This window comes from Diabrotica virgifera, chromosome 4 (genome assembly GCF_917563875.1).
Source record: "Diabrotica virgifera virgifera chromosome 4, PGI_DIABVI_V3a".
Classification (NCBI taxonomy): Eukaryota; Metazoa; Arthropoda; class Insecta; order Coleoptera; family Chrysomelidae; genus Diabrotica; species Diabrotica virgifera.
This window is the reverse complement of record NC_065446.1, coordinates 91,655,798-91,675,192: the sequence shown is the minus strand read 5'-3', so window position 1 is coordinate 91,675,192 and position 19,395 is coordinate 91,655,798. Positions and strand designations below refer to the sequence as shown.

The 19,395-nt window shown below is 34.9% G+C and overlaps 1 protein-coding gene across 1 annotated transcript in view; it reads right to left on the bottom strand.

The window, feature by feature from the left end:
- LOC114327238 (ATP-binding cassette sub-family D member 3) overlaps positions 1-19,395 on the bottom strand; it is a 172,537-nt gene that overhangs the window by 126,864 nt on the left and 26,278 nt on the right. The gene's annotated exons all lie outside the window — the stretch shown is intronic.

The window sequence follows — 19,395 nt, the reverse complement described above, 5'->3', positions numbered from 1 at the left end:
GATAGTTAAGTCAGTGGGTAGCACCATTCTTCTTAAATCTGACCATATATTATGTTATCTCTCCATCGCATTCCTGGACATCAAAAGAGCCTTCTCCCTGTCGGGATTTCCTCCCAGATTAACTTGGTAAGGCAGTTATTAGGGGCTATCTATATCTATAAGGCCAATTCAAGGCAAGAAGTACATGCATGTTTTATCGATTTTGAAAAAGCGTTTGACAGAGTACGTCACGATAAGCTATGAGACATTCTTGAAAGAAAAGACTTAGATAATAAAGATCTGCGAATAATTCTCAATTTATATTGGAATCAGAAAGAGAGCATCAACATAGAAAATGAGATATCACAAGCAATAGAAATACGTAGAGGAGTACGACAGGGATGCATTTTGTCACCACTGCTATTTAATGTATATAGTGAAAGCATCTGCCAGGAAGCCCATTTGCAAGCATACGAAGGAATCGTAATCAATGGAGAGGTTGTAAATAATATTCGATACGCGGACGACACTGTACTAGTTGCAAGAAAAGTAGAAGAATTACAACGATTACTTACAAACATAAATATTGCTTGCAACAATTTATGTAGGCTACCTATTGATTATGTATTTTAGAAAGGAACTACAACGTTAACGGAATTTTATTGTTTCATGTAGTCAATGGACCTCTAAATATGAAAAAACCGCGGAGTGCTATCATTTAAAGGGGTGCGATTTTGAGAAAGAGGTGAATTAGTTCCTAGACACAGGGTGAATTAAGGTGAGTTCTATGCACTTTTGGTGCAAACACGTCTACAGAAAAATTGTTCCAGGTTAAAAATGTACTATCGAAATATCACATTTTAAAGTAAAAAATACTTTTTTTACAAAAATATATTCAAAAGAAAAGCAAGAAAAAACGCGAAAGATAGCAATTTTGTTTTTTGCCCCATAACTTTTTTCCACGGGAATATAGGTTAGGCATTGCTTAACAGAAAAAAAAACTTCTATACTTCCTCTTTAAAATGGCGTTTGGTAAAAGTCCCTGTAATTTATAGTTTCCAAAATATTATTTTTAAAATTTCGCCACTCACAGCAATTTTGGGACATTTTCCTTATAGCAAACACTGTTCTGTAACTTTTTTCTACGCATCTCTAGGTATATGCAATGGTACATTTAGTAGAAAGAGAAGTCACTTACCTTAAAAATGGTCTATTGTATAAGGTTGTATGACTATTTTTAAGCAAAATATAGTTTTTCAAAATTTTATACTTTTAATAATTTTTGATATATTTTGCGATTATTTTTAAATGTCTCATTATAACTTTTTTTTTTTTTTTTTTATTATTTAACCTATCCGAATCAGATCTTTGCGATTGCAATGGATATGTTGACGATATTAATCATTGGTTGTTTGGATGCAAACATAATGATGTTGCAATTAAGTTTTTGATGAACAATCTGGTTCAAGAAGAAATACCTTTCCCACAAAATAATGCTTCTCTTTTATATTTGTCTCGTAGAAATTCTAAAATTAAACAAATCATCTGGGAGTTTTTAAAAAGGACTAAGAGGAAAATTTAACTTGCACTGAATGAGTCCGGTTGAATGTGTTTAGCAATAATTATTGTTTTTTTATGTTTATCCTTATTATGTAATATTGTCTCCCTGTGAAAGTTCATTAAGTAGATTTTGCAGGGAGGTAATAAAAATATAATTGTATAAAAGTTTATATAGAAAAAATTAAAAAAAAAAAAAAATTATACAAAAAAATATGTATACAAAAAAAATGTATAAAAAAAATTAAATCTTATTAAAAAAAATAATAAATAAATAAATAAAAAAAAAATAAATAAATAAAAAAAAGTATAATAAATTATAAAAAAAATAAAAAAGAGAAAAAAAAAATTAAAAACACAAAGAGGGTGTAAACCTCCGCGGGGTTGATCCGGGTTGAAGCCTTATCGCTGTGTAAAAAAAAACATATATTTATTAGCATTTAGTATTAGTATTTAGTATTAGCATGTAGTTTTTTTTGTCGATTTAATTATTTGTAAATTAATTTAAGTTGGTTAGGGCCATGAATGAGGAGTATACCTACTGGTCAATTAAATGTTTCCACTTCTACATATGTATGTATGTATGTGCGTGCATAAGTATTATATGTGCGCACATGTACCTAATGTATTATGTAATGCAATGTATTATATTTGGAATATTGTAGCAAACAGTAATTTATTATCTATCGTGGCTGAATGGATCAAGTAATCCAAAGCCAATAAGGAAGAAAAAAAAACTTTTTTATTGTATATTTAGGTATATATATTGTGCAATAAAAAAGAAAGCTTATTTTCTTTACTTTAAAATGATGCATTGTAAATAATTCTAAATAGAACTATTTTTAAACAAGATATTATTTTTCAACGTGTGACATATAAACATGCAGTAGGTCCCACTAAATTGGAACTATATGGAAAACTTTTTTAGTATTACCTTTATGAAAAAAAGGTATTCTTTATAAAATGCTATGCATAGTCTAAAACCTAAGATGCAATCATCTTATATAAAAATCAATTGCTGTTCGTTAGTCTCGCTAAAACTCAGAAATGGCTTGACCGATTTGGCTAATTTTGATGTTGAATCATTTGTGAAAGTTCAGGGAAGGTTTATACGGTTTTCTATAGTCATTGTAATAGCCACCAAAATATTTACATCTATTTGTATTCTCTTATTCGTATTCTCTTTTCACAGTGTTAGTTGCCGTATTCCTCCGAAACGGTTTGACCGATTTTTATGAAATTTTCCAAGTGTATTCGGCAGGACTAAAAATAGGTTGTTATCTATTTTTCATACCTGTAGGTGATAAGGGGGGTTGCCCCCGAATATTTTTTCTATTTCTTCGGACAAACTCTTTTTTTTTAATTTTATATGATGTGGAACGTAAAGATACATACAACCCTAATTTTTTACTTTTCTATCATCAACCGTTATTTTTTAATAGCCATTTAAATATTTTACATCTATATAAACAAAAGAAAGTCGTGTTAGTTATCAACAGTTATAACCCAAGAACGATTGAATAGATTTTTATGAAATTTTACACGTATATTCGACCGGACTGAAAATAGGTTGTTATTTATATTTCATATCCGTACGTCATAACGGGGGCCGCCCCCTAATATAATTTTTTATTTCCTTGGACAAACTGTTTTTTCTTAATTTTGTATGATGTGAAAGGCAAAGGTAAATACAACGATAAATTTTCACTTTTCTATCTTCAGCCGTTATTTTTTAATAGCTATCTAAATTTTTACATCTTATATATAAAAATCAATTTCTGTTCGTTAGTCTCGCTAAAACTCAGAAATGGCTGGACAGATTTGGCTAATTTTGTGTTAGTAGCCGTATTCCTCCGAAACGGTTTGACCGATTTTTATGAAATTTTCCAAGTGTATTCGGCAGGACTGAAAATAGGTTGTTATCTATTTTTTCATACCAGTAGGTCATAAGGCGGTTTGCCCATGGCACCGTAACTCTCACAATAATGACGTGAAAAATACGAAATTAAGCAGTATACTCCCAGCTGAATTCTGAACAGAACCATACTAAATTTTTTTTCTCTGGCGCAATCGGTTTCCGAAATAACGAACCGTAAGTCGTAAAAAATTTCGAGCACACGAGAAGAACGAGCGGCAAATTCATAGTAGAGAAGTGTAAAAGTTTAACTTTGGGACACAAATTTGGCAAAATATGAATTTTTTAATTTTGAGGAATTTCCAAAAAATTGGTATCTACAAACAGGATTTTTCTCACGAATCATAAGCCTTTTAAAAATTATGAACTAGCGGTAAATTTCATGAAAGGAAAGTGCAACATTTTAACTTTTATACTCAAATTGGACAAAATATGAATTTTTTAATTTTTCGAAATTTGCAAAAAGTTCTCTAAACGAAACTTTTCTGAGGAAACCGCAAGCAGGAGAAAAATTCTGAGCACACAAAAAGAACAAGCAGCAAATTATAAAATTTTGTTTAATTTTAATTCATTTTAATTAATTTTATTTAATTAAATTAAACAAAAAAATATATTTAATAATTTCAAATATACTAAAAACAACTTAAGATTGTAACTCTTACACTACAAACTTTATTTTGTTACTTCTAACTAAACTATAGTACGTAAAACATCATGTGTAAATTAATTGATAATAATAATAAAACCTCATTCATATCGAGTATTTTTTGTTTATTAATTATGAATTCCTTTTGTTTATTTTAAATTTATTGTATACAAAAGTTTAGCTTTTTTTATCTACTGAGGCAGTACGAAGTCTGCCGGGTCAGCTAGTTAGATATAAAATTTTATCAATAGTGTACGAGGTATGTTAAAAAATATGAATTTCGCTCAAGAGTAAAGTACCTTTATATTTCACAATATCGAAAAGTGTTGTTAAGAAAAGTTATTTTGAATTAAAAATTATGTTATAATATGCAATTATATTCTTCTAATTGAAAAAAATAAAAAATTTTAAAATTTTTCTCAAATTACGGATACTCTTAGATATCCTACGGATATCTTGTTTAAAAATAGTCCTAGAATGTTTTGGAATACACCATTTTGAAGTAAAGAAACTATGCTTTTTTATTTTACAATGTATATTCCTAAATGTACAAGAAAAAAAACATAATGAGAAATTTAAAAAATAATCATTAAAAATATCAAAAATCATGAAAAGTATAAAATCTTGAAAAAGCATAACTTGCTTAAAAATAGTCGTACATCCTTATACCATAGACCATTTTAAAGGTAATCGACTTTTCTTTCTACTACATGTACCATTGCATATACCTATAAATACGTAGAAAAAAGTTACGGAACAATGTTTGCGAAATAATGGGGAAAATGGCCCAATAATGCTGTGAGCGGCAAACTTTGAAAACTCGTATTTTGGAAACTATAAACCCTAGAGACTTTTACTAAACGTCATTTTAAAGAGCGAGGATGGAAGTTATTTTTCGCTGAAGCAATGCCTATACCTATATCCCTGTGGAAAAAAGATATGGGGCAGAAAACAAAATTGCTTTCTTTCATGTTTTTTTCTTGCTTTTCTTTTGGATATATTGTAACAAAATAATTATTGACCTACCCTCGTATACCAGCTCCCGTCTCCGGACAGACAGAACACTATCGATGTTTCGAGATACGCCGATGCAGCGCCGATGACGTGCAAGCGGTCACATGGACATAGCTGGAGATATATAGATATTTCTGGAATATCTGTATCGCATATATAAATAGGACATATTTGTAAATAGAGTTAGTCTTAAGCTAAAGTTTGTAAAGTAAACTTGTATAAATAAAAAAATAAAGTCGTATATAAATTACGAACCGCTAGTTTTATTGTAATTAGAAGTAATTACACTAATACACGCTACAGTGGTGTTAACGGTGTGGAGTGTAAATAAATGAAAAGTGAAAAAAAGACTTTTGAACTTTATTCGTCGAGAATAATCGGAGTGCGTTAATTGTTCGGTATTCGGAAAGACTTTTAAAAGACTTTTGAACTTTATTCGTCGTTAATAATTGAAGTGCGTTGATTGTTCGGTATTCGGAAAGACTTAGACATTTTGAAAAGTACGTGTGTGCCGACCAAAGATGTTGCTACAAGAACTGACCATAAAACAGCTCCGTGAACAATTAGAAGAGTACGAATTAGACAGCAGTGGGTGCAAGATAGTCCTACAAGCACGACTCAAGGATGTCCTCACGAAGAACGGAGATGACCCAGAGACGTTCCACTTCCAGTCAGCAGAGCAAGTAATCTTATCGAAATTAAAAACTGTTTCTGAAACGATCGATGAAACTTCTAGAAAGAACAACGAAAAACTTGAAGAAGTTAGTAGACAGAACAACGAGAAACTTGAGGAAGTTAGTAGACAGAGCGACGAGAAATTTGAAAGTGTTTCTCAAGTAATTAAAGACGTTTGTAGACAGAACAACGAGAAATTTGAAAGTGTTTCTCAAGTAATTAAAGACGTTTGTAGACAGAACAACGAGAAATTTGAAAGTGTTTCTCAAATAATTAAAGACGTTTGTAGACAGAATGACGAGAAATTTGAAGAAGTTTCTAGAACATTCGATAAGATGCAGAAAAGTGTAGAGACCGTAGAAGAAAAGATCAAACAGCTAGAGAGCAGGATAACCGATACAAAAGTACAACCATCAGTTAATGCAGCAGCGTTAGATCCTTTAGTGAAAGATGAACTACCGAGAGACGAAACGTCGCATAATATGAGATTCAAATTACCACCATTTGATGGAAAGTCCTCTTGGTCCATATATCTTAGACAGTTTGAAGCTATTGCGACCGCCAATCATTGGACCGAACAAGAAAAGGCTGTTTCCTTGACTGCTGCTTTACGAGGTGATGCTGCAGATATATTAAGGTCAATTCCCAAGGGTCAAGAAAATTGTTACCAGACCTTGTTCACTCGTCTAGAAAAACGCTATGGAGATGCCCATCTACAACAAGTATACAAAGCACAACTGCGAAGTAGAAGTCAACGAGCAAGTGAGAATCTGCAAGAATTTGAAGCAGATGTGGCTCGTGTGGTGCGGTTGGCTTATCCAGAGGTGCCAGACAGCGTTTTAGAAGAAATTGCAGTAGATACCTTCGTCAATGGGCTGAAAGATAATGAACTACAGAAAGCTTTACGACTAGCAAGACCGAAAGTTTTAGATGAAGCACTTGCTATTGCATTGGAACACGAAACGGCTAGTCAAACTTCACGAGGCCATAGAGTAAGAACCATTGAAGAAAGTGACGAACACAACGATGAACGTCTGGAGGAAATGATACGGAGAGTATTAAGTAATCAGATGCCAAAGAGACGCGAGCCTAGATGTTGGAATTGTGGAGACGTAGGCCACATTCGTCGTAATTGTAAGAAGATCGTACAGCCGTCGGAAAACTAGAGCGGGTCGACACCAAGGGGCAACTGCCGACCTCGAGAACTAGAGCCCCCATAGTAACTGTCAACCTTACGTCCTCCGGTGGAATCCACAACTTATGCATCGTAGGTCGTATCAGTAATAGATGTAGATCATTTTTGGTGGATACAGGTGCAACGAGAACTATCGCACGTCCAGATGTAGTACGAGACCATAATAAATTATCACCTGCAACAGTAAAGCTTAGAACAGCGACTGGTGAGCTAATTAATACATATGGCGAGGCTAATATGTCAGTATCCATTGGCCAGACCACAGTTGAACATCAAGTATTAATTGCCGAGATCTCCGACGAGTTCATATTGGGGATGGACGTACTACGAAAAGTGGGGGCAATATTGGATGTTCAAAATGGAGTTCTCAGGATCAACGGTGAAGAGTTGCCCTTTCACGACGACAAAGAAGATGTCATCCGCTTACTAACTACATGCGACGTAACCATACCCGGTAATAGTGAGAAAATTCTGATGACCATGCTTGATGGACACTGCCGAGAGGGAAGTTTAAGGATGGTCGAAGATGTAGAAAATGTCGAGTTCCTAACGGCGAAAACTTTGGTAAAAGTTCGAGATGTCATCCCTGTAAGAGTTATGAATTTAAGGGAAACTGCTATTAAGTTAAGTAGAGGAGCTTTGATCGGACAGTGTGTTCCCGTGGCTTCAATTTGCTCTATGAATACCAATGAGAAATCATCAAAGTCAAAGTATCCAAAAGACCTTGTCGAGATGATCATTGAAAGATGCCAAGACCTTGACTATGAACGAACGGAAAAAGTAAGGTCTATGCTGATAGAGTATCAAGATGTTTTTGCTATTGATAAGAAGGATAAGGGCAAAACAAGCATAGTAACGCATAAAATAAATACCGGAGACGCTCAGCCAATCAGACAACGGCCTAGACGACTTCCATTTGCGAAAAGAGATGAAGCCGAAGAGATTATCAAGGATATGGACAAACAAGGGGTAATTGAACCATCGAACAGTCCATGGACATCACCAGTAGTTCTGATAAAGAAGAAAGATGGTTCGACGCGTTTTTGTATCGACTACCGCCAGCTCAATGCGGTAACAAAAAAAGATAGTTATCCTTTGCCCAGAATAGACGATACATTGGATACTCTCTCCGGTTCTCGTTGGTTTTCCACACTCGATTTAAAAAGTGGATATTGGCAAGTAGACATGGAGCCAGCCGATCGGGAGAAAACCGCATTTTCGATAGGATCAGGGCTTTGGCAGTTTACGGCTATGCCGTTTGGTTTATGTAATGCCCCTGCCACATTTGAAAGATTAATGGAGGCAGTTTTAAGAGGTCTAACATGGAAAACATGCCTGGTTTACTTGGATGATGTAATTGTGGTTGGAAGGTCCTTTGATGAACATGCCAAGAATCTAATAGAAGTCTTTCAACGATTGAGGGCAGCGAACTTGAAGTTAAGTCCGAAGAAATGTCACATGTTTCGACGAGAAGTTAAGTATTTGGGACATATTGTATCGAGTAATGGTGTAACAGCTGATCCCGAAAAGATTGAAGCAATTAAAGATTGGCCAGTACCAAAAGATAAACATGAAATTAGAAGTTTCCTTGGCCTATGTACATATTACCGACGATTTGTCAAAGGATTTGCCAATATCTCCAAGCCCCTAACAAAGTTGACGGAGGAGGGCAAAGAATATACATGGAGTGAAGAGTGCCAAAAAGCTTTCGAACAACTACAAATGGCTCTGATCAGTGCACCGATATTAAGCTACCCGGGACAGGCAGGAAAATTTGTTTTGGATACCGATGCTAGCAACAGTGCTATAGGAGCTGTTCTCTCCCAAATCCAGGACGGACAGGAAAAAGTCATCGCTTATTTCAGCAAAGTCCTGTCGAAACCGGAAAGAAACTATTGCGTTACCAGAAGAGAACTGCTGGGTGTAGTGAAGGCTTGCGAACATTTCCATAAATACTTGTATGGCAGAAAGTTCCTTCTTCGCACCGATCACGCTGCTCTAAAATGGCTCATACAATTCCGTAATCCAGAGGGCCAGATGGCAAGATGGTTAGAACGATTACAAGAATATGATTACGAGATAGAACACAGGGCCGGAAGAGTTCACTCAAATGCTGATGCCCTTTCGAGACGACCATGCAGTGCGAATTGTAATCACTGTGCCAAATTAGAGGAACGATTTTGCCCCGTGAGACGAACCACCGTAATTAATGAGCAATGGCAGCCCCAACAGTTACAAGACGCCCAAGAAGATGATCCATGTATAAAAAGAGTATTGGATTGGATGCGGCAAGGTGAGAGACCTAGTTGGCAGAACATTAGTGCATGTAGTCCAGAAGTCAAGGCCTACTGGAGCCAATGGAATTGCCTGGTACTAAAAGATGATCTTCTGTACAGAACCTTTGAGAACGATGATGGTACAGAATCTAAGCTTCAGTTAATTGTACCTAAAAGTAAAGTGTCAGAAGTATTGCGTCAGTTGCATGACGGTACATCAGGTGGACACTTTGGTATTACGAAGACTCTGCAAAAGGTTCGAGAACGGTTCTATTGGGTGAACTGTAAAGATGATGTAAGAAGATGGTGCCGAAAATGTGAACCGTGTGCATCCGGTAATGGTCCGGTTGGTAAAAAGAGAGCACCCATGAGACAGTACAATGTTGGAAGTCCTATGGAAAGAGTAGCTATCGACATTGCAGGTCCATTTCCAGAAACCGATGCTGGAAATAAATACATCCTGGTAGCCATGGATTATTTTACAAAATGGACTGAGGCCTATGCATTACCAAATCAAGAAGCTGCTACCGTTGCAGAGGTACTTGTTAAAGAATTCTTTAGCCGATTTGGTGTTCCCTTGGAGATCCACTCCGACCAAGGGCGAAACTTTGAGTCAGCTCTTTTCCAAAACGTTTGTAAATTGATTGGTGCCAATAAGACCAGAACAACACCCCTGCATCCTCAATCAGATGGGATGGTCGAGAGGATGAACCGAACGATGGGTAAACACTTGTCCAAAGTTGTATCTGAACATCAGCGAGATTGGGACCAACACATTCATTTATTCCTGATGGCCTACCGCTCGGCCGTAAATGAAACTACAGGTCAAACACCAACCTGCCTGATGTTGGGTCGTGAAGTTCGGTTGCCCTGCGACCTAGAGTTTGGCTGCGGACCTTCCGAGGAACATGTTGCAGGCGAAGACTACGTTGACCGCCTGAAATTACGAATGAACAACATTCATGAACTTGCCCGACAACACATCCAGATAGCCAGTGACAGAATGAAAGATCAATATGATTCTCGATGCAAGAATGAAAGCTTCGAAGTAGGTGATCTCGTCTGGCTTTATAATCCGCAACGTCGTCGAGGCTTGTGTCCTAAACTGCAAAGACAATGGGAAGGTCCGTATGAAGTTAAGAAGAAAATAAATGACGTAATATATAGAATTAAGAAGTTGCCAAACGGTAAACCAAAAGTTATTCACATAAATCGTCTTGCACCATATGCTGGCTCAAATGAAACAGAAGAAGCACGAGTCCTCCAACAGGAGACGAAAGATGTCGCACAGCCAAGTTTTAATCAATTTATGTCAAATTACGCAGAAAGAAAGAGTGCTAGATTCGGCGTGACCACAGAAGTTCAGCAAGATCTGTTTGGTGTTCCAGAAACCGTCTCTCTAGCCCACTGTGTTGCACAAGACCTCGAGATGACTAAAGGAATCTCGTCCGTATTCAATAGAAAGTTCGGCCACCTGGACGAGTTAAGGAATCAACAACCTAAAATTGGAAGAGTATTGCGATTGGAAGATGGTCCTCGATCTTTGCTGTATATAGTGACCAGGAAGTCTTATACGGACACGCCAAGCTACGAGAACATATGGCGTGCTCTAACTAATTTGAAGAAAATGGTCTGTAATTATGACATCAAAGATTTGGCTTTACCAAAAATTGGCCATGCAGTAGAAAATCTGGATTGGAAGATTGTGAGAAGCATGCTGGAAGTGATCTTCAGAGAAACTGGCGTACGGATTACTGTGTGTTGCATGAACCCGAAGATGTCATACCCTTCAAAGACAGTAGACTGTTACTTCTTTTCTAGGGGTGTATGCAGAGCTGGAGAATCCTGTAGATTCCGCCATCCTGGGCCATCTAGAGTTGCTGATCGGGACGCTCAGATCTTAAGAGGGGAGCAGTGTAACAAAATAATTATTGACCTACCCTCGTATACCAGCTCCCGTCTCGGGACAGACAGAACACTATCGATGTTTCGAGATACGCCGATGCAGCGCCGATGACGTGCAAGCGGTCACATGGACATAGCTGGAGATATATAGATATTTCTGGAATATCTGTATCGCATATATAAATAGGACATATTTGTAAATAGAGTTAGTCTTAAGCTAAAGTTTGTAAAGTAAACTTGTATAAATAAAAAAATAAAGTCTTATATAAATTACGAACCGCTAGTTTTATTGTAATTAGAAGTAATTACACTAATACACGCTACAATATTTTTGTAAAAAAAAATATTTTGACTTTAAGATGTAATATTTCGATAGTAAATTTAACCTGGAACAATTTTCCTGTAGACGTCTTTGTACCAACAGTGCATAGAAGTCACCCTAATTCACCCTGTGTCTAGGAACTAAATCACCTCTTTCTCAAAAACGCACCTATTTAGCGGTTTTTTCAAATTTAGAGGTTTATTGACCATATGAGACAATAAAATCCCGTTAACGTTGTAGTTCCTTTTAGCTCCCTTATTTTGAACATAATCAATAGCCTATATGGCATAAACATCAATATAAAAAAAACCCAGTACAGTAGAACCCCGATTATCCGTGCTCCTCGGGACCGAAGTGTGGCACGGATAATTGAAAAGCACGGATAATCCGAACATGTATTTCTTATGTATAATACATATGTACATGTACGTATACACATACATATGTACCTACCATAAAAAATAACAGAAAAAAATAAATCTTTCATTATGAGTCTCTCTTTCGTCATATAGAGTTTCCGTTAAGTGATTTACGATAACGCTATTTTGATAAAACCTCAAAAACGCAACTTGAGTAATAGAAAATCATAGCACGGATAATCCGCAGCACGGATAATCCGCACCCGGATAATCGGGGTTCTACTGTATATGGTCTTCAGTAAAAACATAACACAACCAGCACATATTAGTAAAACGGCATTCAAATTGAAAAAATATCAAGTTACAAATACTTGGGAACTTTAATAAACGAAACTGGAGACCAAAACAATGAAATAAAAAGACGTATCGAAATTTCCAGGGCCACCTTTATAAATATGAGAAAATTCTTCTGCAACAGAGATATAAGCATCCCTCTACGATTAAGAATGCTAAGAGGCTACGTATTTAACACGCTATTATACGGTGTAGAGGCCTGGACTCTCAAACAGAACAACATAAAAAGGAAAAGACCCAGAAATTTTGTTAACAATAAAACGAAGAAAACTCGAATATTTGGGTCACCTGATGAGAGGTCATAAATAGGGATTACTTCAAAATATAATGCAAGGAAAAATAGAAGGAAAAAGGAATTCAGGCCGTAGAAGAATGTCATGGTTGCGGAATTTGAGAGAGTGGTTTGGCTGCATCACTACTGAACTTTTTAGGTCAGCTGTAAACAAGGTCAGGGCAGCCTTGATCATTTCCAATCTCCGATAGGAGTGGCACAAGAAGAAGAAGAAGAAGAAGAAGAAGAAGAAGAGAAGGCCAATTCATTTTAGACGTTGTGATTTAATTTCTTGGACTACGTCGCTAACCCTATACATCTGTTTGACCTCGACATTTGTTATCATTCGGTATTGGTTAATTTTCGGGTCATGATTCTTCTGAGGATTTTTCTCTCAAAGCATCTGAGTTTTCTTCCCATTGCTTTTGTCAGTGTCTAAGTCTCACACCCATACATGAGCACCACGCACCGGTCTAATAACTGTTTTATGTGTTTTTTATGTCCTGATTTTTTTGGGGTTTTAATAAAAAATCCATATTATTAAGTGGGTAAAGCGCCAAAAAAGTGGATGGAATCAAAAAGTGCTTAGAATTTATTGATAACCCTCTTATGGAATTACCCGTGTTGAGCTGCCCCCCCCCCCCCACTTGCAAAAATTAAAAAACAAATAGCCCTGATTTATGAGCTATTTATGAGCTCTCATATTCCGCAAACTAAAAATTTTGAGCTCGTTCCACTGAGCAGGAATTTAATACCCTAGTGGGGGGGGGGCTGAGTCAGCCCCCCCCCCACTACTTAAAAATAGGGATATTGAATCGGTTTTTGCGGCAGAATTACGAGCTATTTATGAGCTCTTGAAATTATATAGTTTCGATTTTTGAGCTCATCCCCTTCACCCCCAAACAACCCTTTAATTGATTTAACTTAAGAGAAAGATGCCGAGAAAACTTAAAATATATCGTATTGCGAATATAATTCCTATAGCTTATATACTCTAAAAATAAACTATTAAATCAAGAGCATCTCGATTATTGAGCTACAACCCCTTCGCCAGAAAACCACCCTATCTTCCCGGCTTAAGAGAAAGTTGTATTTAAAATGCGTTAAACTAATTATTTGGCGACTACATATCATTTAATAATTTATAAGCTTCCAAATTACGCGCATTTAGATCAGTAAATTGCAATTTATTTTGTATAGTGCAGTCACTGAAGGTAAAAATCAACGATTACCTTCAATTTCGGTGAACCTTCATCGATTTTCACGAAAATTGGTCAGTGGTTAGAGGATACGTCAAGAAACAAAGGTGACATGGTACCACCTTGCGCCTTTACCCTGAGGGTGGATACCGCCCCTTCTCGGGGGTGAAAATTATTTTATAAAAAATAAATGCACAAATCAATAAAAGAACAAATTAAAAGCAAAATTTATTATATAAAGTTAATAAAATAAGTCAATACTTTTTAAGTTATTAAAGATCAAAGATTTTAATTATTTGTGAAAAAAATGCATGTTTTGAAAAGGTTTTTTGTAAATCACTGAAAAACTTTAAGTTTTTACAAAAAAGTTAATAGTAGTTTAATTCGTATAGCTTATATTCTAAGAATAAACTCTTAAATCACGCGTCTTTCGATTATAGAGCTACAACCCCTTCGCAAGAAAACGACCCCATATTCCCGGCTTAAGAGAGAGTTGTTCTTAAAATAATTTAAATTAATTATTTGGCGACTACATATCGTTTAATAATTTATGAGCTTGCAAAATATACGCATCTGAATTATTGAATTGCCATTTTATTTCTATAGTGCAGTCACTGAAGGTAAAAATCAACTAGTACCTTCGATTTCGGTAAATCTCCATTCATTTTCACGAAAATTGGTGAGCGGATTTTGATACTATCAACTTTTTCTGCATCTTATTTTTCATAGGTATTTCTAAGTACTTTGGCAAGTATTTAGTACCTAAGTGTTATAAAATGCATCTTTTTCCCGTTATTTAAGCTTGAACCCTTAGATTTTAACAGTCGCGGAAAAAATATACATTTAATTACCAATAACTTACTTTAAATTAACATTAAAGTGTTTTTCAAGTAAGCAATTTATTATATTTTTTATTAGCTTCAATTTTAGTGATGAAAACTTTTTTGTAAAAACTTACAGTTTTTGAGTCATTTCTGAAAAATCGCTCTAAAGCATGCATTTTCTTTCCAAAAATTAAAATATTTGATCTTTAATAACTCAAAAAGTATTGATTTATTTTAATCACATTATATAACAAATTTTGCTTACACTTTGTCCCTCTCTCGATTTGTGGGGTTATTTTTAATAAAGTAATTTTCACTCCCGAGAAGGGGTGACATATACCCCAGGCTAAAACCCCAAGTTGTTATTGTCAATTCGTGAAAATAAATGGAGATTTACCGAAATCGAAGGTACTAGTTGATTTTTACCTTCAGTGACTGCACTATAGAAAGAAAATGGCAATTCAATAATTGAGATGCGTATATTTTGCAAGCTCATAAATTATTAAACGATATGTAGTCGCCAAATAATTAATTTAAATTATTTTAAGAACAACTCTCTCTTAAGCCGGGAATATGGGGTAGTTTTCTTGCGAAGGGGTTGTAGCTCTATAATCGAAAGACGCGTGATTTAAGAGTTTATTCTTTGAATATAAGCTATACGAATTAAACTACTATTACCTTTTTTGTAAAAACTTAAAGTTTTTCAGTGATTTACAAAAAACCTTTTCAAAACATGCATTTTTTTCACAAATAATTAAAATCTTTGATCTTTAATAACTTAAAAAGTATTGACTTATTTTATTAACTTTATATAATAAATTTTGCTTTTAATTTGTTCTTTTATTGATTTGTGCATTTATTTTTTATAAAATAATATTCACCCCCGAGAAGGGGCGGTATCCACCCTCAGGGTAAAGGCGCAAGGTGGTACCATGTCACCTTTGTTTCTTGACGTATCCTCTAACTACTGACCAATTTTCGTGAAAATCGATGAAGGTTCACCGAAATTGAAGGTAATCGTTGATTTTTACCTTCAGTGACTGCACTATACAAAATAAATTGCAATCTACTGATCTAAATGCGCGTAATTTGGAAGCTTATAAATTATTAAATGATATGTAGTCGCCAAATAATTAGTTTAATGCATTTTAAGTACAACTTTCTCTTAAGCCGGGAAGATAGGGTGGTTTTCTTGCGAAGGGGTTGTAGCTCAATAATCGAAATGCTCTTGATTGAATAGTTTATTCTTAGAGTATATAAGCTAAATGAATTATATCCGCAATACGATATATTTTAAGTTTTCTCAGCATCTTTCTCTTAAGTTAAATCAATTAAAGGGTTGTTTGGGGGTGAAGGGGATGAGCTCAAAAATCGAAACTATATAATTTCAAGAGCTCATAAATAGCTTGTAATTCTGCCGCAAAAACCGATTCAATATTCCTATTTTTAAGTAAGCTGAGTCAGCCCCCCCCCCCCCCCACTAGGGTATTAAATTCCTGCTCAGTGGAACGAGCTCAAAATTTTTAGTTTGCGGAATATGAGAGCTCATAAATAGCTCATAAATCAGGGCTATTTGTTTTTTAATTTTTGCAAGTGGGGGGGGGGGGCAGCTCAACACGGGTTATGGAATTTTATAACAAACTAATTTTAAATTGGCCCATTATAAATACACATAGCAGCTATTAGTCAAGATTTTCTATAATGTTTTTTAAATATGTTTATGGAATCAATTAATTTGCAATTTTTTCTTTGTTATCATCAAAAGGAATTTTATAACGAAATACTTTCAAATTGGTCTTTTATAATATAAATATGCATATACATATAATATTTGGCCATAATATAAATATGTTCCTGATAGCACCACTTTACTACAACAATAACTTAAGTCCTTGTAAGTATCATATTTCATTAGTGCAATAAATATACTAGTTTGGTTCTAATTTGCATAATATTTGTGTCATGATAACATATTATGGTTAAAACCCTATTATCGCTTAAAATTCCTTGTTTATAGACACTCACGGACAAAAATATTGCATATTTTGAAATTAACGTGTGAAATAAAACTTTCTGTGCTGCCCCCTTTGAAGTGTCATAATATGTACAAATGGTATAATTGGATTTAAGTTTGATATCGGCTATATGGTTTTAAGTCCATCCTTCCATGCCATTTAGGTGCCTCTATATGGCATGGAAGGATGGACTTTAAAAATAAACACAATGAATAAGCATTTGAGATGTGGATTTATCGACGAATCCTTAAAGTTCGCTGGACCGCACGAATAACAAATAAAGAAATCCTGAGAATTGGTACAGAAAGACAACTGCTATGCACAATTAAACAGAGAAAAACAGACCTGGGGCACCTAATTAGAAACGAAAGATACCAGTTTCTGCAAACCTTAATTGAAGGAAAGATCGAAGGAAGATGGGGAGTGGGCAGGAAGAAAATGCCATGGCTCCGTAATGTCAAACAATGAACAGGGCTAAGAAACATAGGAGACCTAATACATACTGCAAGGGATAGAGACAAATCGTCAAAAGTGGTCGCGAACATCTATTAGTGGATTGCATAAGAAGAAGAAGACGGTGGCCAATATAATTTTTAGATTGAATCTCACCAAGGTAAGTATTCACTATTCTACCGAGATGAAGACCTGTGTCATGGTGCATTAACACAAATTTGTTATCCAATATGGCTCGCAAATGCAAAACATGATCTTCTAAAATGTTTTTAATGTACATATCAGCTGTCATTCACCCAATCACCTCCACAAGTGCGGTATCTCCTTTCCAAGAAATGCCACTCCATAGCACTATGCCGCCACCACCAAAATTGACACTCTGTATGTTTCGAACAAGATAACTTTTACTTTAGATTAACTTCTCTATCTTGTTCTACTCCTTAACTTGCCAGGTTTCGAAGTAAAAATCAATCAAATTAGGTTAGCTGCAACTAACTAAGAGGAAACAGTAGCGATCAACAGGTAGCAAAAACGCGTTCCAAGATTGCGGCTGTAATTTTGAATATTTTTTCGAGATATTTGGCACACGTATTCGTAATATAATAAAGAATGGCGGTACAGAGCCCAATTTGAAAAATATATTAATATGTGGAAATTACTCTGTAATTAAATACAATATTAAAAAAACGAGCCTGTACCGCCATTAAGAAGAACAAAAAATACACTTTCTTCAAATAAACTTTTTTATCCGATGCCTAGCTTTTGTGTCATTTTGGAACTACTAAAATTTTTTATTTCCAGTAGTTCCAAAATGACACAAAATCTAGGCATCGGATAAAAAAGTTTATTTGAAGAAAGTGTATTTTTTTGTTCTTCTTAATGGAGGTACAGGCTCGTTTTTTTAATATTGTATTTAATTACAGAGTAATTTCCACATATTAATATATTTTTCAAATTGGGCTCTGTACCGCCATTCTTCATTATATTATGAATACGTCTGCCAAATATCTCGAAAAAATATTCAAAATTACAGCCGCAATCTTGGAACGCGTTTTCGCTACCTGTTGATCGCTACTGTTTCCTCTTAATAGAAACTCAGCCGAATTTCGTTCTTTTTACAAATTTTCCAACTTTTTTTAATTTTTCTACTGACACTGACAATTATCAATTTTTATATAAATAGCTGAATAGGAGAGACTTAAAATACTAACTTTGTTTACAAATTAGATAGCGACTGAAAAACTATCTAACTTGACATCTGAACTAGTTAATTTTCTAATTGGTATTAGTCCAAAGAAATGGTTTAAACATACTGAAACACTGTATGAGGTTACATCTGGCATAGCGTTTATCATATGGAAGCAAGATTTACAAAACTTCGTCTACAGAAGAGTTGGCGAACCGTATGTCAGTTGTAACCTCATACAGAGCGTTAGTTTTAGTGTTGGCGGCATAGTGCTACGGAGCGGTATTGCTTTGAAAGGACATACCGAACACGTGGAGGTGGTTAGGCGAATGTCAACTAATATGTAACATTGAAAATATTTAAGAAGATCATGTTTTGCCATTTGAAAGCCATATTGGAGATGACATATTGGTGTTAATTTAATGCACGTCTTCATGTCGTTAGCATGGTGAAGACTTACCTTAATGAGATTCAATCTAATAATTATATTGGCCGCCATATAGCCCATATCAAGTTTAAATCCGATTATACCATTTATATGATACTTTAAAACATCGCATTCGGAAAAGAAATCCTATTCCTATGTAGTCCGTTCTTTAACGGTAAAATATTGCAAAACCTCTAAATTTTAAAGAACCGCTTGGATTGACATGAAATTTGGCATACACATAACTAATAAGTCAAAGAAAAAAAGTGATATTGTGCCGATATGTGCTTTTGCCCTGGGGGTGGTTTTCACCCCCTCTTGGGGGTGAAAAAATATTCGTCCAAAGAAAGTCGGGAAATGGATAAACTGGCTAATTTTAAGTAACTTTTCTTCTATAGAGTTTTCTCACTAAGTCAATACTTTTCGAGTTATTTGACAGTGAATATGTTCATTTTTTTCAACAAAATAACCACGCTTTTAGACGGTTTTTCGTAAATAACTCAAATAGTAAGTATTTTGTCGAAAAAACATTCTTACCAAAAATATAGCCTGTAAAAAATTTAAAAACATGGTGTATATATTACGTCTCTACACCTAGTAAAAGCATAGTTATAGTTAATGAAAAATAGGTTCATACTCGTCAAATTCCAAATGGAGTAATTTAACGTGAAATAACCAAAAATTAAGCACATTTCGGGGAAAATTCGTTACAACTTATTTAAAGTGTTTAAAAAAATCTTCATTTTTGTTTTATAAAAAAAATTTCTAACATCAAAATTAAACAAGTTACGCTCAAAATAGAGTTAGTCCCTTTTGGTTTTGG